At 42.1% G+C, this 26,274-nt stretch overlaps 1 protein-coding gene and 1 pseudogene across 13 annotated transcripts in view; one reads left to right on the top strand and one right to left on the bottom strand.

Annotated features, from left to right (window-relative positions):
* The window catches only part of LOC110520056 (plakophilin-4), a 114,827-nt gene extending 105,565 nt beyond the window's left edge, over positions 1–9,262 (bottom strand). For 7 of the 13 annotated variants that reach the window (XM_036974315.2, XM_036974323.2, XM_036974329.2 and 4 more), the window contains exon 1: positions 9,063–9,242. The gene's annotated coding sequence lies outside the window, so the exon portion shown is untranslated. Of the gene's footprint in view, positions 1–9,062 lie in introns of all 13 variants that reach the window. The other 6 variants (XM_090229646.1, XM_090229661.1, XM_090229665.1 and 3 more) reach the window with 3 other exon arrangements.
* Positions 9,263–18,085: 8,823 nt separating this feature from the next.
* The window catches only part of LOC149984623 (coiled-coil domain-containing protein 148-like), a 42,559-nt pseudogene continuing 34,370 nt past the window's right edge, over positions 18,086–26,274 (top strand).

The following is a 26,274-nucleotide window of genomic DNA, read 5'->3' as shown; positions in this document are numbered from 1 at the left end:
CTCTGACATTACACAGAGGGAGTAAATTGCGGGTTATTCTGGGAATGTTCTCTGCTTCTAGGATCATGTCAGAACTTTGTCCTGGAAAGGGAAAACCTGAAGAGAAGAATGTGCAGTGGAAATGTCTAATTTGTCAATGCTCAAGACTGAAAATTCATCAGCTCTGATCTGGTCACTTCATCAAGACCGTGAGCCACGTGTCTTTATCAAGACCGTGAGCCACGTGTCTTTATCAAGTTAAAAAGCTTCTGATGGGAGTATTTTAGCTCAACATGAACACTAGATCTTAAAACCAACCGCTGTAAAAAATAAAAATATAAAAAATAAAGTACATAATAGCATCTGATGAAATGCCAATATAAATGTCATGTACTGGAACTGTTTCAAATGGCTCAACCCCTTTCACTGAAGTTAATTATCAAACATACAGCACTTTGAAATTGCTTGACATTTAACAAGTGAATCTTCTCATTTGCTTTTGGAATGGCCATGACGGAAGCAGGTGAGGCGTAGGGATCCTGCAGGTTGGCTTCTGTATTAAGGTTGGCTTATACACCGTTGCAGTTTTAGACTTGGAGCCTCCGCAGCCTGCATAAGCCTCTGACATCAGCCCACATGGATTGAGGAGAATATATAGGTTCCTGACATAGGGGAGATGCCATCACCTCAAACCTAGCCTCGTCGAGAACCAGGCTTCACTTTTTTTATTTATTTTTTTTATTTCACCTTTATTTAACCAGGTAGGCTAGTTGAGAACAAGTTCTCATTTGCAACTGCGACCTGGCCAAGATAAGGCATAGCAGTGTGAACAGACAACACAGAGTTACACATGGAGTAAACAATTAACAAGTCAATAACACAGTAGAAAAAAGGGGAGTCTATATATACATTGTGTGCAAAAGGCATGAGAAGGTAGGCAAATAATTACAATTATGCAGATTAACACTGGAGTGATAAATGATCAGATGGTTATGTACAGGTAGAGATATTGGTGTGCAAAAGAGCAGAAAAATAAATAAAAACAGTATGGGGATGAGGTAGGTGAAAATGGGTGGGCTATTTACCAATAGACTATGTACAGCTGCAGCGATCGGTTAGCTGCTCAGATAGCAGATGTTTGAAGTTGGTGAGGGAGATAAAAGTCTCCAACTTCAGCGATTTTTGCAATTCGTTCCAGTCACAGGCAGCAGAGAACTGGAACGAAAGGCGGCCAAATTAGGTGTTGGCTTTAGGGATGATCAGTGAGATACACCTGCTGGAGCGCGTGCTACGGATGGGTGTTGCCATCGTAACCAGTGAACTGAGATAAGTTCCATGCAGAAATCAGTTAATGAGGGGTGGGAACCTGGTGTAAATCAGTGATGCCCTCGCAACAAGTCCACCAATCAAATGCCTTGCTAACCAGATTAGTACCATACGAGTAAGAGTGCGTGAGGACTAAACATTTCAACAAAACAAGCACTGGTGACAGAACATTTAACGTTTGCAGCAGGCTGGTTTACACTACATTTCTCTGTTATTTAGAGATGAGCTGAAGCTTCAGAAAGAGGGGAGAAACAGTTTACAATGCTGGGCATATCAATATTTTTTAAATGTTGATTTTTCTGGCGTGATATTTGGCTGTGCAGGCTAGCATGAAAGACAAGAAGTAGCTAGCCACAATGGATGGTCGTTTTGAGAAAAGTCAGCTAACCTTGTAAGCTACAAGATAGTTACATTTCTCTCACGATTATAAAGCCAACAAAATGTTAATAAAAACATTATGTATTCGGTCTTATGTAGCAAAATGTAAAAAATTAACTAAAATCCCAATAGACAGAGTAACGTTAGCAAGCCAGCCATCTAACTCCAGCTGACCAGCTAACAGCAAGCTTTAACTAGCAATACAAACGGATTAGTTAACGTTCGCTAGCTATGACAAACAGGTTCGATCTTAGATTCTTACCCGTATACATGGATGAAAGCTTCACGGCAGACTGATTCATTTTCAGAGTCAGAGAGAGAGTCAGCATGGCACGATCGCCCTCCAGAAAGTAGTCCATCACACCAAACTCATCTCTCGGCATGTCCAGCCCACTCATTATCTTAGCCAATCATGGCTAGCAGGAAGGCTGCTGACTTTTTCTGTGGCTGAACCAACTAGACTTTTATTCGTATTTACAGACGGCATACAACTTTGATATTAAGGCACAGGAAAGTTCACGTTGGAGAAGGCATTTCTTTGAACTTGTTTTTTTATGTTCAAAACGGCTCTCCTGTGAAGTCGTGACTTCAAATCAAAATAAAATGTTAGTCACATGCGCCGAATACAACAGGTGTAGTAGACCTTAGTGAAATGCTTACTTATGAGCCCCGAACCAATGATAGAGATAAGAAATAAAAGTAACAAGTAATTAAAGAGCAGCAGTAAATTAACAATAGCGAGACAATATACACAGGGGTACCAGTACAGAGTCAATGTGAGGGGGCACCGGTTAGATGAGGTAATATCTACAGTGACTATGCATAGACCATAACAGAGAATAGCAGCGGTGTAAAAGAGGGGGAGAGTGGGGCAATGCAAATAGTCTGGGTAGCCATTTGACTAGATGTTCAGGAGTCTTATGGCTTGGGGGTATAAGCTATTTAGAAGCCTCTTGGACCTAGACTTGACACTAGGTCCACTCCGCTACTGCTTGCCGTGCTGTAGCAGAGAGAACAGTCTATTACTAGGGTGGCTGGAGTCTTTGGCAATTTTAGGGCCTTCCTCTGACACCGCCTGGTATAGAGGTCCTGGATGGCAGGAAGCTTGGCCCCAGTGATGTGCGTACGGCCCAGTACAACCCTCTGTAGTGACTTGCGATCGGAGGCCGAGCAGTTGCCATACCAGCCAGTGATACAACCAGGATGCTCTCGATGGTGCAGCTGTAGAACCTTTTGATGATCCGAGGACCCATGCCAAATCTTTTCAGTCTCCTGAGGAGGAATAGGATTTGTTGTGCCCTCTTCACGACTGTCTTGATGTGCTTGGACCATGTTAGTTTGTTGGTGATGTGGACACCAAGGAACTTGAAGCTCTCAACCTATTCCACTACAGCCCCGTCAATGAGAATGGGGGCGTGCTCGGTCCTCTTTTTCCTGTAGTCCACAATCATCTCCTTTGTCTTGCGACATACGCCTAGTTTCCTAAATCGGGTCACATGTTATTGACCGAAAAGAGTAAAGGTCAATAATATGTATCTAGCGCATCCAGGGCCAGTGATAGAGCAACGATCAGACCTCGAAGCCAGTTCCACTGCTTCCCCCCCACATTGTTCCCCTCTAATCAGGGACCAATTTAGATCTGGGACAGCAGGTGGATGCAATTGTCAGGAAGAACAGAAAACCAGCAGGCTCTGGACAGGCTCAGGGTAACCCCTGGACTATCTACTAGGGGAACTCATATGTTAACTGTAACGCTAATCTTCCGTAACCTAATTGTCATCTCCTTATTTTCTTACTGTACCTAAATTACAAGGGTTGGATTTGCACTAAACACTTTTATACAAAGTACCAGTCAAAATGACACCTACTCATTCAAGGGTTTTTCTTTATTTTGACTATTTTCTACATTGTAGAGTAATAGTGAAGACATCAAAACTATGAAATAACATATGGAATCATGTGTTAAGCAAATCAAAATATTTTATATTTGAGATTCTTGAAAGTAGCCACCCTTTGCCAAAAGTGTGCAAAGCGGTCATCAAGGCTCTCACAACCAGCTTCATGAGGAATGCTTTTCCAACATTCTTGAAGGAGTTCCCACATATGCTGAGGGTTTGTTGGCTGCTTTTCCTTCACTCCGCAGGCCAACTCATCCCAAACCATCTCAATTGAATTGAGGTCGGGTGATTGTCGAGGCCAGGTCATCTGATGAAGAGTGAAGAAACGTTCAAAGTTATTGAAATGTTCCGTATTGACTGACCTTCATGTTTCAAAGTAATGATGGGCTGTCATTTCTCTGCTTATTTGAGCTGTTCTTGCCATAATATTGACTTGGTCTTTTACCAAACAGGGCTATCTTCTGTATACCACCACTACCTTGTCACAGCTGATTGGCTCAAACGCATTAAGGAAAGAAATTCCACAAATTAATCTGAAATGCATTCCAGGTGACTACCTCATGAAGCTGGTTGCGAGAATGCCAAGCTTGTGCAAAGCTGTCAAGGCAAATAATGGCTACTCTGAAGAATTTAAAATATATTTTGATTGGTTTAACAGGTTATTTTTTTTCTACATGATTCCATAGGTGTTATTTCATAGTTTGTGTCTTCATTATTATTCTACAACGTAGAAAATAGCACACATAACAAAAAAACCCTTGACTGAGTAGGTGTGTCCAAACTTCTGACTGGTACTCTATATCAGCACATAAAAGGAAGGTACAAAATGTGTTATATAGTTAGCCCCATACATTGCCTACTGGTATCATTTTAACTTGAGAACATATAGCTCAACATGTAAACAATGTGTGACTTTAGCTATTCTCTGCTTCAGATGACAGATGCCCAGAAGGCCAGTAATCCCACCATACACGCATTGGCGATGCATGCCATTTGATAAACTACCAAATGGATTAAGATAGCTGATATACTGAGTGGCCTATTAATTAGGGCCGATTTCAATTTTTCATAACAAATCGGTAATCGGCATTTTTGGGCACCGATTATGGCCGATTACATCGCACTCCACGAGGAGACTGCGTGGCAGGCTGACCACCTGTTATAAGAGTGCAGCAAGGAGCCGAGGTAAGGTGCTGGTTAACGCATTAAACTTATCTTTATAAAAAACTAACAATCACTAGTTAACTACACACGGTTGATGATATTACTAGTTTATCTAGGACAAAACCACTGGCCATTTTGGACACCGCTGAATGTGTATTACTTACGGCGATTTGACATTAGGATTAACAATTGTCCATTCATCACACGGAGTCATGCCAGGTTATGTTAAGTCATCCAATGCTCACTGACTGCTGCGGAATTCTCTGGAGGCCTTGTTTGTTAGGCAAATGTGCTCAGCGGGGAGACGGCCTGTCCCCTTCAGGCTTCTGCCTCTCGTAACAAGAGAGCGGGCACCCCGGAGTTGTACAGTAACAAGCACTTTGTCTTTGAAATATTCAACAATATGCCATCCTGCTCTTCCCCGTCGAGGTAAAACTGCAGGTAGGATTAGGAGCTAGAAGAAAATACTCTTCTAGCGAGTTAGCCACATCTGGAGCAACTCACACTGAAATTAAAACGGCTCTTTCCCATTCAGTGCTATCCACTCCACATAGCACAAGGCTGGAGAGTGGAGAGCCGCTGGTCATTCATTCTCAGTGTGCCAGGACTATGGAGGGCTATTTCACTGGACAAAAATCCACTGTGTGCCTAATCTCTCAAAGCGCTGACATGCTTTGTGTTCATTATCTTCAGCCGCCCAGGATCCAACCAAAGCATGAAATCTGGAAACCTTTCAGGAATTTATCTATATATCCAGTAAGATCAGCAGAGCGGCAGGCAGCCCGCACAGGCCTCACCAAATCATTTCACTATACCACAAACCGAACAGCCTATAGTAGGAGAACTGAATGCACACTGCATGTGGAACATAATCCTTTAATTACCTGGATTTTCATATACAGTTCAACTCATGAATGTTAGCATTAAATTCGATAGGGCACTAGCCTAGATGTGGCAATATGCCTGGTATTTATTAAAATACTCCAGTTTAGGGAGGTCAGCGGTTCAGACTTTCATGTGTGGGTGTTGGTTTGCCTCTTCTCGCTCTGTTGACAAGGTCACCGGTTAAAATATGTCCCGCTCGTCTATTCCCAGAAAAGTCAGTCTCCCATGTGACAAAAACACAGATCGATATTACAGGCTCAACGTGGAATTTATACAACTTGTGGTCGTCCTCAAGAACTCTGCAATCACATGAGTGCTACAGCACTTAACCAAATAATGGCCTCTTCCTGGTGCACACTTGCATTAAAAGGGTAACTGCACCCAAAAATCCAAACTTCTTCAATTTTTCCCAGACCTCAAATTGTCTTGTGAAGTGGTTTAACATTGTTGTGGAAAAACAACAATTGGTTGTTCTAAGTCCACAACAATGTTAATTGAGAGTGAAAACCTGGGAAAAAAAAAAAAAAAAAGAGAAAACAGAATTCGGGAAATTTTTCAAAACTGTTTTTATAGGGCCCAAGATTTGTAGCAGAGTGAGCTTAGCTTTGCCGTGCCTGTCTGAGCAGCATTAGAGAATTACTTATCAAGAAGGGGCGTCTAAGAGCAACTGAACTACTCATCTGACTGATGTCAGTTCCTGTTAAACAGAATCTGACATGAGCATGGGTTCAAAATAATTGCACCAAAACAGGCAGCGAGTTCCAAAGGCTCCACTTTTGGCCAGGGCCCATAAGGCTCTGGACAAAAGTTGTGTACTAAGGGAATTGGGGTGCCATTTAAGAGAGAACTTGGCTGTGTTTGTGCAGACTCAGACTAGAACAGCAGCATTTGTTCCCAACATCATGCAAGCAAAGCAGCCTTCATCTACAGCCAAAAGCTCTGACAACAACATAGGAGTACAGTGCATTAATTGATTGCATCTATACCCAGATAAGGAGCAGAGTGAGGAGGCAGAAACTCTCATGGGGTCAGACTATTCAAACAAACCTTGTTGTTGTTGTTAAACCCACAAGACTCCAATAAGACATTTGCGATTGTCTCCCATCGTGCCACAAAGGAGCGAAAACCACACACACACACACAAAACTCCTCACAATTTATGCACTGCAAGAGCAAAATCACATTGTCCATAGCAGAACACTTGCACAAAACGTTTTTACCTGGAGCCTTTGCCGCAATACCTCATGAGAAAGCTTCATGTTTTGAGATTAAGTGAATTCCTTCAATAGATGTCAGCTGTTGGGACTGTGGCTTGGGTAATGTGAGTCACGAGGAGCATTGCATCGTGCATCTGACTGCAAGAGCACACTGACTCAGAGTACAGTTGCACAATTGTGACCTCAAATATCACCTCCACCACCTGGTCAGCTACTGTACAGTTTAGGGCTAGGTATGTCCAGAGCTAGCCTCTATGGGCAAATAGACCCACGTTTGGAGACTAGAGATGTTCCTGATATTTAGGTTGCTGATGATATTATAGTATGCTACATCAATGCCATGTTCAATTCTATCATCATTGACACCAATAGATGACCAGGCAAACATACATAACACTTTTCAACAGAGGAGGAGACATGGAGAAGGATTGGAAGAGGACCACAGTGAGAAACAATTCTTTAGAATAACCAAAGGGTTATTTTAAACACACTGCTGCACACCAAAGAGTGCAGAGGTCACAAACTGGACCTAAAGTGATTTGATAAATGGCAGAACTGAACAAATAACTATTTCATACAGCTGTCCATCAAATCTCCATAACAATTCGCCCAGACACAAAAACCTATGCAGTGTTTCAGCTGCCCATGACAACCAAGGAAATTCCTTTTTGATGCCTTCATGTACATGTTGTGAGATGTAAGAATATGTTCTAATCATATACAAGTGTCCAGAGGCAGTTGTACTGGTCTCAGTCACATATCTATTTCTGCATAGTGCATACGTCCTTGTAAAGGTCTTCCAATGCCAGTGTGTAAGGATATACCGGTCTTGTGAATGACAAAGTGTGATGATGGCACAGCAGGCTACTCCTATACGGGTTGAGTTATTTGAAATATCAACATCAGTGATATTGATAATGAAAGCATTTTCCCTCTAAACGTTGTGGGCTGCCGCCTTCTCTCATTCCTATGGAGCATTTAGTTCAGATATTTGTGAACACTGCTATTGGTTCATTTTAAATAAACGAAATGAAAAGAAAACGTGGAGACTTCAAAGGAGCTCGAGTAGGCTCGCTTGGCATCGCAATTGTAGGGAACAGTTTTCCTGCTATCTATCCTGAGTAGGACAGTGATTCCACCGAGACATCTAAGCAATAGTGCGCGCTTGGGAAAAGAAAACGGCACACTAAAATCTTGCCTTGTTCCTTACACTTTAATAGGCTACTGACGCTAAATAACCGTTCACACGGCCTTCAGACTGACACGACTTTACTTTTCTGTCGAGTTGCCGAGTATCAATCTGCTCAAACGTGTTTTTCCTTGATTTGCATGAATCCAGAAAACGGCGATGGGACACGTGAAGTAGTCGAGCTGATTTTTCTTCTTCTTTATACTAGCTGATATTAAAACACGAAACTGTTAACCGAGCGACAAAAATAATAAACACCAGCATTGTCAATCCCAAATACATTGTATCAATATTAGATCGGTCTACAACTATTAGGCTTATAACTTAAATTAAGCGACATTTAAGGGACCGGGAGTCACTCTCTAGCGTGACCAAAAAAAAAGATCGTTTTGGTTCGAAATTGGTGCAGAACTGTACAACATTTTAATCTGGCTACGTCATTTGAGAATGGAAAAAATAAGCATCAACGCCAATGGAAAATATAGTGACTGTTTGACCAGGTTAGGGCATTGAATACAGTCGTGAGTTTAAATCTAAATAAACGTGAGAAAATTAAGAAGGGAAGAGCATGAATCTCCGCCCCTAATCCTCGCATTCCTCAGATTCCCACACACTAAACTCACCTGCCTATTAATTTTCTCCCGGTGCATTTCGACCTCAGAGTCATAAATCTTACAAAAAGTAACACTTCATGTAACGTCCACAAGATACAATAATGGACAAATCAAAAGTTTCGGCTGCAATGTATCAAGGGGCACACTCAATACCCAGTGAATGACCCTCAGAGGTGTGCGTGGTAGTGAATCAGTCACAAGAGAAATATTAGTTTTCATTATGGTCCTTGCTTGCTATGTATAGGCTATGGCAAAAGCAGGAAATAAACAACACATGCTGCACTGTTTGTATAGTAAAAAAAAAAGAGGACTTAAATAGTAGCTTGTCTAGCGCAGACCATTTAGCCTGCAGATGTTTTCATTTTTACAGATTTTCTCCATGCTTTCAGAATAAATGAAAACGAGCCTGTACCTTAAGGAGTATTATTGTGATCGCTGTGTTTTGGCGTGGATCCACATTGGAACATGTAACTTAATCAGCATGGAAGTAGCACCTCTACAAGTCCGCTCCTAGTCCCATGCAATGTAACTCGCCTCCATAGTCAAGAACAAGATCCCTTCTTCCCTCTCCGCTTCCACGCCAAAGGAATACGAGTATGCATGACGTCACCTAGGCTGTAGGTTTGCAGCTTCAGTATTCATTGGGTCTAGTTTGTAAAAGAGGGCGTTTCACTGGAGACTCGCTTTGTTGAATAGACCAATGGTAAGGGGAAAACAGTTTCCTTGGTTACACATTTTGTTAAGCAGGATACCATAATCATTTAGTAAATTGTTCCCCATTATCAGTCACTTTCTGCACCTTTATCAGTGGTGGCTAGTGGGAGGAGCTATAGGAGGACGGGCTCATTGTAATGGTTCGAATGGAATACAAGGAACTGTATCAAACACAACAAACATATGGAAACCACTTGCTTGACTCATATGGAAACCACTTGATTACAATGAGCCTGTCCTCCTATAGCTACTCCCACCAGCCTCCACTGACCTTTATGTAGGGTAGTCTGTTTTGAGTCATATCCTCCCAAGGTTACGCATTAATTGATTCATACAGTAGCCTATACGGCGGCCTAAAACGTGAATTTATCTTGTAAAGGATATTGCCTAAGCCATTCCTTTGGCTGCTGGGGGAAGAACGGCACATACACTACTGTTCAAAAGTTTGGGTTACTTAGAAATGTCCTTGTTTTTGAAAGAAAAGCACATTTTTGGTCCATTAAAATAACATAAAATTGATCAGAAATACAGTGTGGACATTGTTAATGTTGTAAATGACTATTGTAGCTGGAAACGGCAGATTTTTAATGGAATACCTACATAGGCGTACAGAGACCCATTATCAGCAACCATCACTCCTGTGTTCCAATGGCACAGTGTGTTAGCTATTCCAAGTTTATAATTTTAAAAGGCTAATTGATCATTAGAAAACCCTTTTGCAATTACGTTAGCACGGCTGAAAACTGTTGTGCTGATTAAAGAAGCAATAAAACTGACCTTCTTTAGACTAGTTGAGTATGTGGAGCATCAGCATTTTGGAGGTTCGATTACAGGCTCAAAATGGCCAGAAACAAAGGACACTCTTCTGAAACTCGTCAGTCTATTCTTGTTCTGAGAAATGAAGGCTATTCCATGAGAGAAATTGCCAAGAAACTGAAGATCTGGTACAACGCTGTGTACTACTCCCTTCACAGAACAGCACAAACTGGCTCTAACCAGAATATAAAGAGGAATGGGAGGCCCCGGTGCACAACTGAGCAAGAGGACAAGAACATTAGAGTGTCTAGTTTGAGAAACAGACGCCTCACAAGTCCTCAACTGGCAGCTTCATTAAATATTACCCACAATACACCAGTCTCAACATCAACAGTGAAGAGTCGACGCCGTGATGCTGGCCTTCTAGGCAGAGTTGCAAAGAAAAAGCCATATCTCAGACTGGCCAATTAAAATAAATATTAAGATGGGCAAAAGAACACATGGAAACTATGTGTTTGATGTATTTGATACCATAACACTGATTCCACTACACTACAGCCATTACCACGATCTCATCCTCCCCATATGGTGCCACCATCCTCCTGTGCTCCATACAGAAAAGCAAGTAATCTGCAGATGAGTCGTTTTCAGCAGCGCCAAGCACTGTCAGAGCCACCTATGTGAAGCTAACCACAATAACGATTAGTCACAATAGTGGCGTTTGCGGTTTGCCTTCAAAATAAAAGTCCCGTATTGAAACTGATGCAAACGGATACAAATAGTGTAAAAATGCCATTTTTGGACTATATAATGCTTAAAAAGTTAGCAAAGTTGTTATAATTTTTTTTTATTAAACTACAATTAGTTCATTTGGCAAAATAGGACAAATCAGTTGAAATTGCACTGTGGATGTATTAGACTTCATAATTTCCATACTACTATGAATATTGAACATTCAAATTGCAATGTATATTCTTACATAGGGATCTTTGGTCCGTAAAATGGGGTATCAGCCTAATAATTAACACCCAGAACCGGCGCCAGGATAAAATTACATAGGGGGCTGTTTAAATTGGCGGGAAGGCTACAGATTTCACACCAATCACCGCTGCGCTGTATCAGCACAAAGGACAACGCCCTATACACACCAAAGCAATGACATTTTCATAATGAACACAAGCAACAAGTTAGATAGGGTAATTAACATATTACATACAAACAGCCTATGTGAATGCAGCCGTACACACAGCTGTCTTACCAAAATAATGCAAACTCAATGCTGAAAGTAATAGCCTAGTTTTTCATGCATGCAAACAAAAATATTGAATAGCAGTTTGGCTTAGAATACCGACACTGTTACTGCAAATTAATTAATGCGAACAGAACAAAACAGCCGTACCAGTGGAGGTGCCTCAGAAGAGTAAGGGGAGGACCATCCTCACTGAATTTCACATAAATAAAAATAGTAAAACATTTAAAAGGTTATCCTTTTTAAATCTTTACTAAATATATTTACATCACCAAATAATTGGTTAAAATCACATTGTTTTGCAATGAGGTCTACTGTAGCCTTAACAGCACTCTGTAGAGAGCACCATGGTGTAGTCGGAGGACAGCTAGCTTCCATCCTCCTCTGGGTACAATGGCTTCAATTCAAAACCTAGGAGGATCATGTTTCTCACCCCCTTCCATAGACGTACACAGTAATTATGGCAACTTCTGGAGGATGTCCTCCAACCTATCAGAGCTCTTACAGCATGAACTGAGATTTTGTCCACCCAATCAAAGGATCAGATAATTAAAATAGTACTGAAAGCATAAGCTACAGCAAACTAGCACTGCTGTGCATAAAATATTGTGAGTAGTTGACTCAAAGAACGAGAAAGAATAGTTGAATAAATTAAATGCTTAAAAAATGAAGGAGAAGCAAGAGAGCTATATTTTGTCTTTTTTTTCACTTTCACTTACTGAGCTAGCAAATGTAGCTAGCTAGCTAATTTACCCTACTCAAACACCCAGCTCAAACAAAGGGATGCTTTGTCAGCTAGCTGGCTTTGACTATGCAACACAACACTGGAACTCTTCCAATTCAAGGTAAGCTTTTGGTTTTACAAATTCATTGCCACCGGGGCCCGCCAGTGTAACTGCTAAACTGCTTATTTAACTTTTACTGACTGTACACTGTACCGTTACTGCGTGATTGTAACGGGTTTACTAACATGATAGTTCTATATGTTGACTATGACGTTACTTTAGCAAAAATGGTGACAACGATGTGGGCTGTGTGTAGGGGTTATGATATGGTTTGGCTTGGAAAGTTTTTTTTGGCTGGTCACATACAGCTGATGTGTTGTATATTGGAGTCCACAAGCGAAGTGAAAAGGTGAGAGGAGGAAAGTGCATAAACGCGAGAAGGAATACAACGTGGAGAACTCCCGAGTGGCGCCGTGGTCTAAGGCACTGCATCACAGTGCTAGCTGTGCCACTAGAGATCCTGGTTGGGGCAGCGCACAATTGTCCCAGCATTGTCTGGGTTAGGGGGAGGGTTTGGCCGGCAGGGATGTCCTTGTCCCATTGCACTCTAGTGACTCCTGTGGTGGGCCGGGTGCATATACGCTGACACGGTCGCCAGGTGTACAACGTTTCCTCTGACACATTGGTGTGGCTGGCTTCTGGGTTAAGCGGGCATTGTGTCAAGAAGCAGTGCTGCTTGGTTGGGTCGTGTTTCGGAGGATGCACGGCTCTCGACCTTTGCCTCTCCCGAGTCGATACGGGAGTTGCAGCGATGAGACAAGACTGTAGCTACCAATTGGATACCACGAAATTGGGGAGAAAAGGGGGTAAAAGTAAAAAAAGATATATATATTTTCTTTTATAAAGGACTACAACGTGACTGGTATGAATGTGAGCTGTGTTTATGTGTGATCAGGGGTGTATTCATTCCGCCGATTCTGTTGTAAAACGTTTTTTAAACAGAAGCCAACACGAACGAAACGGGGATAAACATACCTGGATTTCTCCAAAAGAAACTCTCGTTTGGGACTGTTAGACTAATGATTACACCGTAGATCATCAAGATGCAGGCAAGAGTTTTCAAGGCGATATTGAATGTGTGACTGTCTTTCCATGTGTCACTGTTTGTCACCTAAAAAAAAATGTCTCAACCTGTGTGCACCTTCCTTGTAAACTTTCATTCACAAATTTGAAGTCGGAAGTTTACATACACCTTAGCCAACTACATTTCAACTCAGTTTTTCACAATTCCTGACATTTAATCCAAGTAGAAATTCCCTATTTTAGGTCACTTAGGATCACCACTTTATTTTAAGAATGTGAAATGTCAGAATAATAGTAGAGAGAATGATTTATTTCAACTCTTATTTCTTTCATCGCATTCCTAGTGGGTCAGAAGTTTACATACACTCAATTAGTATTTGGTAGCGTTGCCTTTAAATTGTTTAACTTGGGTCAAACGTGTCGGGTAGCCTTCCACACGCTTCCCACAATAAGTTGGGTTAATTTTGGCCCATTTGTCCTGACAGAGCTGGTGTAACTGAGTCAGGTTTGTAGGCCTCCTTGCTAGCACGCGCTTTTTCAGTTCTGCCCACAAATGTTCAATTGGATTGAGTTCAGAGCTTTGTGATGGCAACTCCAATACCTTGACTTTCTTGTCCTTGTCATTTTTCCACAACTTTGAAAGTATACTTGGGGTCATTGTCCATTTGGAAGACCCATTTGCAACCAAGCTTTAACTTCCTGACTTGAGATGTTGCTTCAACATATCCACATAATTTTCCATCCTCCTGATGTCATCTATTTTGTGAAGTGCACCAGTATCCGAGTTGTGCATATTGTTCACCAGCGTATCTGCCCTCTCATTGGCTAGAATGGTCACACCTGATCTCGCCTCTTCTTCTCCCACCTGCCTTCCATCCTTGAGATCATACCTTAACCTTTAATTCTCCTAACCTGCTGAGCAAGTTCTCCTAACCTGCTACGAGTCACTTCGAATTGTAGCTGAATACCAAAGATTGTGGATAAATGAAGACAGTTCACTCAGGCTGTTTTACAGTACGTTACAAAAAAGAATAATAGTTACCGGAATACTTAACTGGGGGTGTCTCCTATAGACACCAATGCAATAGCAGCTGGATCTGGTCTACTTACTTAGTTCATTGACTTTCACTGAACCAGAATTATTTTTTTTTTAAACAGTGAGTGGGGTGTCTCACTTCCTCGTTTGTCTCTGTGTAAAGTTCCACTTAGTCAAAACGGGAAACTCTTTTCACACCACTTTGATACCATAACTTATGCAGCAGTTTAGGAGAATTAACACAGCAGGTTAAGAGACTGAGGTTAAGGTTAGGAAAAGGGTTAGGGTTAGAAAAAAATGCTCTCCTAACCTGCTACAAAAATATCTTTAAATCGAATTGGCTTGCTAACGATTCTGGTCACCTGTGTACCTATACACCACTTGATCGGTGACCTACAGTGGCAAGAAAAAGTATGTGAACCCTTTGGTACCCCTGGATTTCTGCATAAATTGGTCATAAAATTGTATCTGAACTTCATCTAGGTCACAACAATAGACAAACACAGTCTGCTTAAACTAATAACACAACCAATTATGCGTTTTCATGTCTTTATTGAACACACCGTGTAAACATTCACAGTGCAGGATGGGAAAAGTATGTGAACCCTTGGATTTAATAACTGGTCGACCCTCCTTTGGCAGTAATAACCTCAACCAAACGTTTTCTGTAGTTGCGGATTAGACCTGCACAATGATCAGGAGGAATTTTGGACCATTCCTCTCTATAAAACTGTTTCAGTTTAGCAACATTATTGGGGTGTCTGGTATGAACTGCTCTCTTGAGGTCATGCCACAGCATCTCAATCAGGTTGAGGTCAGGACTCTGACTGGGCCACTCCAGAAGATGTATTGATTTACTTTTGTGTTTTGGGACATTGTCCTGTTGCATCACCCAACTTCTGTTGAGCTTCAATTGGCGGACAGATAGCCTAACATTCTCCTGCAAAATGTCTTGATAAACTTGGGAATTCATTTTTACGTCAATGATAGCAAGCTGTCCAGGCCCTGAAGCAGCAAAGCAGCCCCAAACCATGATGCTCCCTCCACCATACTTTACAGTTGGGATGAGATTTTGATGTTGGTGAGCTGTGCCTTTTTTTCTCCACACATAGTGTTGTGTGTTCCTTCCAAACAACTTAACTGTAGTTTAATCTGTCCACAGAATATTTTGCCAGTAGCGCTGTGGAACATCCAGGTGCACTTTTGTAAACTTTTTCTGAGATTTATTTTGTTTGAGCATGGTTCACATCAGGCAATGCTTCTTGTGAATAGCAAATTCAAATTTTGTGAGTGTTTTTTATAGGGCAAGGCAGCACTAACCAACATCTCCAATCTCGTCTCATTGATTGGAATCCAGGTTAGCTGACTCCTGGCTCCAATTAGCTTTTGGAGAAGTCATTAGCCTAGGGGTTCACATACTTTTTCCAACCTATGTTTAAATTATGTATTCAATATAGACAAGAAAAATACAATAATTTGTGTGTTATTAGTTTAAGCACAATATGTTGGTCTATTGTTGTGACTTAGATGAAGATCAGATCAAGTTCGATGAACAATTTATGCAGAAATCGAGGTAGTTCCACGGGGTTCACATACTTTTTCTTGCCACTGTATAAGAAAAGATTGTGTATTATATGACTGCTCTAACAATGGAAATAGGCCTACATGTCCTCAAAGATGGAAGGCAGGCGGGACGAGGCAATACCAGGTGGACCATTCTAGCTAGTGCGAGGGCAGATACACGTGAACAACATGCACGACTCCAATATAACGTGTGTTGCCACGTGTGTCCAAGTTGCCACGTGTGTCCAATTATATCAGTCCAATTATATCAGTGCATTCGCAATAACAACCTAACCCTTACAAATCTTCTATTAGATCGAATAATCCTCACGTAGCAAATTAGCAATTACATTTTCTGTTGACCAAATTCAACACTCTCATTGATCTCCATATAAAAATGCCTTACTTAAAAAAAAAAAAAAATACTTTAAATTTAATTTGATGTCAGCCTCCACTTATCAGTTTTGCTTACGTTATGATAGGGATAATTTACCATAATGAAGTACACCAGAATTATTATATTACAAGTCATTTACATGATGAATTCGAAAAGTATTTAGGAGGATATTCCACATTAGATTAACCCAAGTGACATTCTAGCACGTCTGTTTACAGTTCCACACTCTGTTTACAGTGTACCATCTGCTGTTAACTTTCATGCACAGACACTTTGAAGGCCTGGGCCCAGTTCTTCTAACGTTGTCTGAATTTCGCCTATCGGATAGGATGAAATGCACAGAAATAGAACGAATAGAACGAGAGTCCCCATTCAAGACCGCGGTTCATCCATTCTATATGTTCTATTTCTATGCATTTAATCCTATCCGATAGGCGAAATCCAGACAGATTGCTTTTGAAAAACTGGGCCCTGATGAGAATTCAGAGGTTATTTCCTATAACCTCTTAGACCCTGAATGTTGAATAGGCTGTTTTGGGAGAAATTGAGTGATAGCGGTTTTTCCCCATTAAGTTCTTGAATGTAAATGTTAATCCTTATAGAATAGGCCTAAACTGATTTAAGCAACAGCAGGAAGGTGATGAGGTGGTGTGGTGACCTTTCTGTCAAACTTTAACGAACCTTCCTATTTACTTATTCATTTTTTCCTCCTGACTGATTTTACTTGACAAAATGATGTGCGATCACAGTGCTGCAGTAATACATAACGTACTACTACAGTGTTGTCACAAGATGAATAACGATGTTACTACCACATGGGTATACGGGGTAAATGAATGTAAAGTGCTACCTCAAATTCCTTGTTTGAATCACACGTACAATTGATAAACAGACGAGAAGCTATGAGTGGAAGAGACCTACATGGCTTTACAACCAGCAGCCGATCAAAACATTTAGGTAAGACAGCTCAGCTCCAATCTGAACCAATGCTGACTGCTCTTTCCTCAAGACTCTGCCAGGACCTTTATGTCTGCGTTGTCAGTAGCAGCAGCATGGCTTGTGTTTATTCACCTGTCTCATGGAGTCCCAGCTGAATGAGGTCAGGACCAGCCTGTCTGACATGGCCAGACAGTTGATGGGTGACAGATCTGTTGACATCATGAGAAGGTGAAAGACTGAACAGTGCATGTATGCCTCTGCATGATATCTGCAACATCATTTACATCTGAGACCATATTTACATGGAGTTGGTGTTCTTTCTCAAATGAACAACCATGGGCTCTTTCTGAATCATATTTCAGTTTTACGGTGCTAGAAACCTTCATTCAGAGTTTAAAGATCATGGGCATTAACGAACACACACACACACACACACACACACATACACACACACACACACACACACACACACACACACACACACACACACACACACACACACACACACACACACACACACACACACGATCTCCAATGATACGGAGGAGCGGATTTACTATAAAACAGCAGACCATTACTTAACCTACTGTAAATGGGCTCTCCAAAAAAATATACGATTTAAGAAGAATATCAACATCAAATTTGAATATTCATGAGTCTGCAGGAGGATCAACCACAAAGCTGTTTGAAGTTCCCAATCTTTTTGCATCCTAGCACTGTGAGAAGTTAACCCTAGGGGGCATGAGGATTATGCTTGTAGACCTGCAGTGTTTTAATTGGTAAACTGTGGCAGCAGCTTTTGTTGTTGTTGTTGTGTCTCATTACGGTTGCCCATGGCTCCTTCCAATTCAGCTCTCTGCGTGGACCAGATAAGGCAACCAGTGTTTTCATACGACCGCCACGCTGAAAGGCAGGCTTTCTGTTGTGGATTTCCCAGTGGTGGTAGAGGGGAGTCACCGCAGGATGTGATCAGATGATTGACTTTCCAGTAAGAGAGTGGGAGTGTCCTGGATACTAAGGCCTTACATCTTTGAAGGAGAGATCCTGACAAGATCCCTAGGTCAACACATGGTAAAGGGAGAATTCACAGCCTACTTTTAACGGCTGGGGTTTTGAGCAGGGTAATCGAGAGCTGTGGTTTGCCTGTGCTTGTAGGTGTGTGGTTTAATCTCATGTCACCTAAACGTTTTCTTTGTAGTTTCACATGTTTTGCAGCATGTTAACATCAAACATCATTTTCCCCCTTACAGTCTTTGTCACGTCCTGACCATAAAGAGTCCTTATTTTCTATGGTAGAGTAGGTCAGGATGACTGGGGGGTTAGTCTAGTTTATTATTTCTATGTGGGGTTCTAGGTTTGTTTTTCTATGTTGGTGTTTGTGTATGATTCCCAATTAGAGGCAGCTGGTAATCGTTGTCTCTAATTGGGGGATCATATTTAAGCAGCTGTTTTTCTCACTTGTGTTTATAGGATATTGTTTAGAGTTATTGCACGTAGCATCACTGTAGTCACGGTTCATTGTTAGTGTGTTGTTTATTTGTTTTTGTCTTCTCTAAGTTTCACTTTCTAATAAATAATGTGGAACTCAACATCCGCTGTGTCTTGGTCCGTTTCTACAAACGAATGTGACAGTCTTAGAAAAAAGGTTTCTTCGGCTGTCCCCATAGGAGAACCTTTTTTGGTTCCAGGTAGAACCCTCTGTAGAAAGGGTTGCACATGGACCCAAAAAGATTCTACCTGGAACCAAAAAGGGTTATTCAAATGGTTCTCCTATGGGGACAGCCGAAGAGCCCTTTAAGTTTCTAGATTTGTATTTATTTATTTTTTCACAATTTTTCCCTAAGACTGTACACATGGAACAAAACTAAGGGCACATTCACTGCGGTAGAGGACAGTATAAAGGGCTGCACCGAGAGAGCATTTTCATAATGGAAAAGGCAAATAAATGACAGGAGATTAAGATACTCACCCCCTCCTTCTGTTCCCACCAGAAACACGCCTTATGCATGTTCCCCCTGAATATTTTAATTTACCAATGTGTTTTCCTTTCAAGTGGCGATAATGTTTCACATGAATTCCTGCAGATTATGAGCCTTTCAAAGTAAATATTTCAAAGGCAAAACCCCACACACACTGAATGAACGTCTGAATAAAGACCATTTTCCCCATGATGCATAACAAGGAAAAAATTGACCAATCTCTCATTCTGTATTGCTCAGTAAGCTAGGAACATAGAGCACTAAGGAGAGTACTCCTTTTTGGCCATGTTTATACCATGTATTACTCATAGACCCGAGTCCCAAATGGCACCCTATCCCCTACATAAGTGCACTACTTTTACCCATAGGTCCTGGTCAAAAGAACATAAAGTGAATTTAGGCTGTGACGTTTGGGATGCGGACGCAATCTTCCATGATTGCCGTCTATGCCTTGGTCATGATTGGTCATAATGAGATCAGCGATTACAAGCTAATGCTACCATAATGTGATCATGTTATCATAAACTTGTGAGAGGATTTATAATGGCCACAGTGTGTGGAACACAGTAGCTGTTGGCTGATTTAAGAGCTGTCGTTCAGGTGAGGAGGGCTCTCCATGCAGCCAAGGAGACCAAAAAGAGCTCCCTGCTGAGGCAGCCCAGACAGGTGTGGAGCAGAGAGAACAGCAGACTAGCCAATGCAGGATAAGAAACTCCTCCCAGCACACATTACCAGGAACCACTACACCATATACTGTATTGTAGTCTGTAGCCTACTACCCACCCTACTCATCCACATTCAGTTCTGGCAAGCACTGCTCGAAACTAAAATAAGCCCAGTAAAATGAGAGATGGGTGATTTGAAATGGCTTTCTGTGACCAAAGAAGACAGAGAAAGAAAGAGAAAGAAAGAAAGAAAGAAAGAAAGAAAGAAAGAAAGAGGGAATGGGTAGCTCAGTGGAGGGTGCTAGCTAGCTAGCTTCTGTGGCGTTGTAAAATGAACTCTCCCTGGTATGATGATGAGGCAGAAGCAGAGGAAGCGCTGGGCTGCCGCGGCCCGCTGGTGTCATGCGCTGGTGTCATGCGTTGTGAAGTGAGAAGGGCAGAGCTAGCTCTGGGGTGTAGGCTGTTCTCGGGGTAATGACTGTGTCGGTGCAATCCAAGGTTAATGGTGTACACAAGCGTGGGTTTCTGTAATGAGCCTTCTCTGAAGACAGACACACAGATTGACCGACCGCACCACGGCAACCACACATAGCCACTGAATTCATTAGCGTGAAGGTGATATAAGAGAAGGGAGAAAAAGTTTGTTTCTATAGTTACAATCCCATTATATTTTAGCTGGGACTAATGGATGAGCATGTTCGGCACACTGTGAAGATGCGTCCCAAATGGCAACCTTTTCCCTATGGGCCCTGGTCAAAAGTAGTGCACTACATAGGGAATAGGTTGCCATTTGAGAAGCAGTCTGTGTTCAGTAGTGCTTGGTACAGTGTGCTGTATGCTTAATGGAATTCCCTTTGCTCTCCTTCCATGCAGCAGGGAAAAGGCTGAAGCTGAGCTGAAAGGATGTCTGGGAGCAAATGGTCTGGCCAGTAGAACAGACATGGGCATCCGCTCTGAGCTACTGGACCACAGTACCCCTCTCAGTTCTGAGTGTGTAGATACTGTTCCAGTCCCTATTGAGTGAGACAATACCATACTGTGTGTGTATGTGTGTGTGTGTGTGTGTGTGTGTGTGTGTGTGTGTGTGTGTGTGTCTGTGCACAAACTCATGTCTATGTGTGTGGGTGTCTCATTAGAGCTGTTTCTGGAGAGTGAGCGGGAGGCGTTCAGGTGTACCACGGTGGAGCCCATCTGGCAGCTGACGGAGGACTTGCAGTACAGACTGAGTGAAGTCCAACACCAGCAACACCACCAGCCTCCTCAGCCGGCAGACTGAGACCAGGTACTCCAGCAGGTAGGTAACGACACGGGCGCGTCCCAAACGGCACCCTATTCCCCGTGTAGTGCACTACATTTGACCAGGGCTCTGGGGATAGGGTGCCATTTGGGATGTGTCCCATGACCTGAGAGAGGAGTGCTGTGCCCACTGTTTCAGAAAGCTGCAGAGGAACTTACTTTCCTCCATATGAAAGTGGAGCCCTTGACTTTGTTTGTGAAAACTGTGGTTCTGTTTTTTAATTCCAGACAATATACTGCAATGAATCCTAAGGCATTCAATCTCTACAGTTACCAAAATAATAGACCGTACTTTGCAGATCCTACCTAGATCCTACCAAAAGTCCTTTGGTTGCCCACAATAGAGCATTCATTCCCCATGAATCTGATGTTTGTCAGAACTCCTCGCTACGTAAGTCACCTCTCTTTAATTAATTCTCCTTTTGACTCCTGGAGGCTTTTTCATTCTCAGGGAGCGAATGGTGGGATTAAGAGCAGGCAGGAGAAGGGATGTCTTTGAAAGTGGGCCATATAGGGGGATGAATCCACTGCCAGCCATTTTGTCTGCTTGCCTGCCTGCCCCTGTGTGAGTGAGTCAGTCTCTGGCGTACCTCCATCCCCCACTCATCTTCTCTTTCATCCAGCCCCTGCTGCCCCCCCACTCAGTCCTGCCCACCTGAGAGCCTCACCATAATGGAGCTACTGCCTCCTCTCCTCTCTCTAGCCGCCTGCATGCTTCTTGTACTAAGTGACCTACCATTCTAGATACCATTCCCTTAAAACTATTAATTACGATTCCATACTTGTTTGTGCATCAGAGGAATTTGTTTGGAGGGAAGGTTTGAGAAGTTTTGTCAGGCTTTAAAACAGGGTGCTATTTGGGAGGCAATCTGTGAGTCCCTAATGGCCTGTCTGAGACGTACTGCACTGCATTACGGCTTTAGAAGGTGAGGAAAATGTCCTCACCAACACTCTCTTCTATACATTTACAGTGGCTTGCAAAAGTATTCACCCCTTGGCATTATTCCTATTTTGTTGCCTTAAAACCTTGAATGGGCAGTTTGTATAATTTGATTTACACAACATGCCTACCCCTTTGAAGATGCAAAATATGTTTTATTATGAAACAAACAAGAAATAAGACCAAAAAAATGACAACTTGAGCGTGCATAACTATTCACTCCCTCAAAGTCAATACTTTGTAGAGCCACCTTTTGCAGCAATTACAGCTGCAAGTCTCTTGGGTATGTCTCTATAAGCTTGGCACATCTAGCCACTGGGATTTTTGCCCATTCCTCAAGGCAAAACTGCTCCAGCTCCTTCAAGTTGGATGGGTTCCGTTGGTGTACAGCAAACTTTAAGTCATACCACAGTGTCACGCCCTGGCCTTAGTATTCTGTGTTTTCTTTATTATTGTCGTTAGGCCAGGGTGTGACATGGGTATTATGTGTATTATGTGTTTGTCTTGATGCACAAACAAGTATGGAATCATAATTAATAGTTTTAAGGGAATGGTATCTAGAATGGTAGGTCACTTAGTACAAGAAGCATGCAGGCGGCTAGAGAGAGGAGAGGAGGCAGGGTTTTTGTAGATTGATGGGGTTGTGTTCAGTGTAGTATTCTAGGTAAGTCTATGGTTGCCTAGAGTGGTACTCAATCAGAGGCAGGTGTTTATCGTTGTCTCTGATTGGGAACCATATTTAGGCAGCCATATTCTTTTGGTATTTTGTGGGTGATTGTTTCCTGTCTCTGTGTTTTGTACCAGTTAGGACTGTTTCAGTTTTCCACAGTTTCTTATTTTGTATATTGTTCATGTTGTCACCTTTATTAAAGATGTTCAACCAAAACCACGCTGCATTTTGGTCCTCCTCTCTTTCCCAGGAAGAAAGCCGTAACACACAGATTCTCAATTGGATTGAGGTCTGGGCTTTGACTTGGCCATTCCAAGATATTTAAATGTTTCCCCTTAAACCACTCAAGTGTTGCTTTAGCAGTATGCTTAGGGTCATTGTCCTGCTGGAAGGTGAACCTCTGTCCCAGTCTCACATTTCTGGAAGACTGGAACAGGTTTCCCTCAAGAATTTCCCTGTATTTAGCGCCATCCATCATTCTTTCAATTCTGACCAGTTTCCCAGTCCCTGCCGATGGGGGGAAAAAAAATCCCCACCTCGATGCTTGGTGTTCTCAGGTCGATGAGAGGTGTTTAGGTTTGCGCCAGACATAGTGCTTTCCTTGATGGCCAAAAAGCTCAATTTTAGTCTCATCTTACCAGAGTACCTTCTTTCATGTGTTTGGGGAGTCACCCACACGCCTTTTGGCAAACACCAAACATGTTTGCTTATTTTATTCTGGACACTCTTCCATAAAGCCCAACTCTGTGAAGTGTACGGCTTAAAGTGGTCCTATGGACAGATACTCCAATCTCTGTTGTGGAGCTTTGCAGCTCCTTCAGGGTTATCTTTGGTCTCTTTGTTGCCTCTCTGATTAATGCCCTCTTTCCCTGGTCTGTGAGTTTTGGTGGGCGGCCCTCTCTTGGCAGGTTTGTTGTGGTGCCATATTCTTTCCATTTTTAATAATGGATTTAATGATGCTCCTTGGGATGTTTAAAGTTTCAGATATTTTTTTATTACCCAAACCTGATATGTACTTCTCCACAATGTTGTCCCTGACCTGTTTGGAGAGCTCCTTGGTCATCATAGTGCCACTTGCTTGGTGGTGCCCCTTGCTTAGTGCTGTTGCAGGCTCTGGGGCCTTTCAGAACAGGTGTATATATCCTGAGATCATGTGACAGATCGTGTGACACTTAGAGTGCACACAGGTGGACTTTATTTAACTAATTATGTGACTTCTGAAGGTAATTGTTTGCACCAGATCTTATTTGGGGGCTTCAAAGCAAAATATGTGAATACATATGTACGTACCACTTTTCTGTTTTTTATATAGTAGACTTTTTTGAATCAAGTTATTTTTTTCATTTCACTTCACCAATTTGGACTATTTTATGTCCATTGCATGAAATCCAAATAAAAATGCATTTAAATTACAGATTGTAATGCATCAAAATAGGAAAAACGCCAGGGGGGTGAATACTTTTGCAAGGCACTGTAGGTTGAATGGTTAAGCCTTCATTTCCTCACTTTTCCTGTATGTTTTTACTGAGAACGTGTAGCAGGAAGGACAATCTAATTGTTATATTTGTGATCTAGTATGTACAGTTTCACAATAGACTGCTTCCTGAGTTTCCTCCCTCTGAGTGGCATCAAAAATCGAACCTGTTAGAAACAGAAAGAGGGATTGACTACCGATAACATGCCGTCAGTGAATTGCTATGATTATAGGATTCACTCTATTTGTCCACTAAGTAGAAAATTAAGAAAAACTACAGGGGGAAGGGAAATATTCAATTTCTGTGGGTTCTGTACTCCAACAGAGACATACATTTCCATTTCCTCTCACTAAATGTAATCAGATACAGAGCTCTCTATACCATGATGGATATCAGAGAAGGATGCAGACTGTTAATTCTCGGATGTAGAGGAGGGAAGAGAACTGAATGAGTAATTCCTTGAAACTGAGTTTGTGTTCAACAATTCATTATGTTAGAGCCTGTTGAGGTCTGTAACGTCTGAAGATATTCAAGACACACTCACAGGTCAACTTTGTGAAGGACCAGCAGGAAGACATCATTGAAAAAAACAATAGCAAAGTGTATCTGGCCATAGAGGAAAACACCTTGTTTCTGGGAGTGGAGGTACGTAAGGTCACTCACCATTAGGGTTGCATAGTTCTATCTCTCACCATGCTGTTTGATTGTGTTGCCACTGAGTCTTTTATGTCTTTCAAAAGGCATAACCACATAATCCTTCCAGGACTGTCCCACCAAAATTGCCGACTGTCTGGCTGAGGTAGACCAGGTTCCAGAGGAGGTTTTGTATTCAGAGTGCCCCTACCCTGATCTGACAGCCTCCTTAATCCAGAGTTCTAATCCTTGTCTGAGATGTACCAGTCCAGACTGCAAAGTATACAGAACTGCCTGGACTGGATAGGTAAAAGCACTGACTGATCACAACTACGGTGGTCTTTGCTTGAAGGCTGTAGCTCCTCTTGAGCGGATACAGTGGGTGACGGGGTGATTGAGAGTCCACCATTTTGAATTGATATCTTGCTCAAAATGAATCAAAGCAAAGCTCTGGTTTTTATGCAGAGAGATCCTGCCGTATGACAAGACAATAGAGTGTGGATGTTGATAGAAGATGAGAGAGTCAGCTTGGTGCATAGAGCATATGTAGACTCTAGAGAATAGCATATCGGGTGATTTCTCTCCCCCTACAGCATGCAATGTGTGTAGAGCATATAAGTGCATGATTTTACTCTCCTCAGGGAGGCGGGCCATTGAACAAGTTGAGTCTAACACACCGAGGGGTTGATTACTAATCTACTAATACCTTGATATTAATTTCCATTGTGGCTAAACACAGCTACACACACACACACCCACCCACACACACACACACAAAATAAAGTCTCAGATCTTCATCACACAGACAGATGTTCTTTGGTGAAAATGTAATGTTGCCAGGAATGAGACATTAAGAGTGGTTGTCTTTGTACAGAAGTTCTCAGCACGTCTTTTGTTGTGTCTGCAGCGGGTATCCAGACATGTTTCTCTCTGCTCTCTGTCCAACCTGTTCCAGGTTCTGTAGTTGGTTGGCAGATGACCATCTGCGCTTCCAGATGACCTGCACAACCACAGAGCCCTGTACATGGACATGCTGCCATGACTGTTCTCCCACAGGTTCAGACAGGAGCTGGTCATTGTACACCAGTAACCACTCTTGATTTTCTATTGATGCGTCCCAAATGGCACCCTTTGGGCCCTGGTCAAAAGTATACTCTATATACACTGAGTGTACAAAACATTAAGAACCTGCTCTTTCCATGACATAGACTGACCAGGTGAATCCAGGTGAAAGCTATGATCCCTTATTGATGTCACCTGTTATATCCATCTCAATCAGTGTAGATGAAGGGGAGGAGACAGGTTAAAGAAGCATATTTAAGCCTCGAGACAATTGAGACATGTGTTGTGTATGTGTGCCATTCAGAGGGTGAATGGGCAAGACAAAAGATTGAAGTGCCTTTGAACAGGGTATGGTAGTAGGTGCCAGGCGTACCGATTTGTGTCAAAAACTGCAACGCTACTGGGTTTTTCACGCTCAACAGTGTGTATCAAGATACTTATT

Source organism: Oncorhynchus mykiss, chromosome 3, assembly GCF_057628025.1.
Source record: "Oncorhynchus mykiss isolate SJ-2025 chromosome 3, ASM5762802v1, whole genome shotgun sequence".
NCBI classification, from domain to species: domain Eukaryota; kingdom Metazoa; phylum Chordata; class Actinopteri; order Salmoniformes; family Salmonidae; genus Oncorhynchus; species Oncorhynchus mykiss.
The sequence above is the reverse complement of the archived record's forward strand: the minus strand, read 5'-3'. Positions and strand labels throughout refer to the sequence as shown.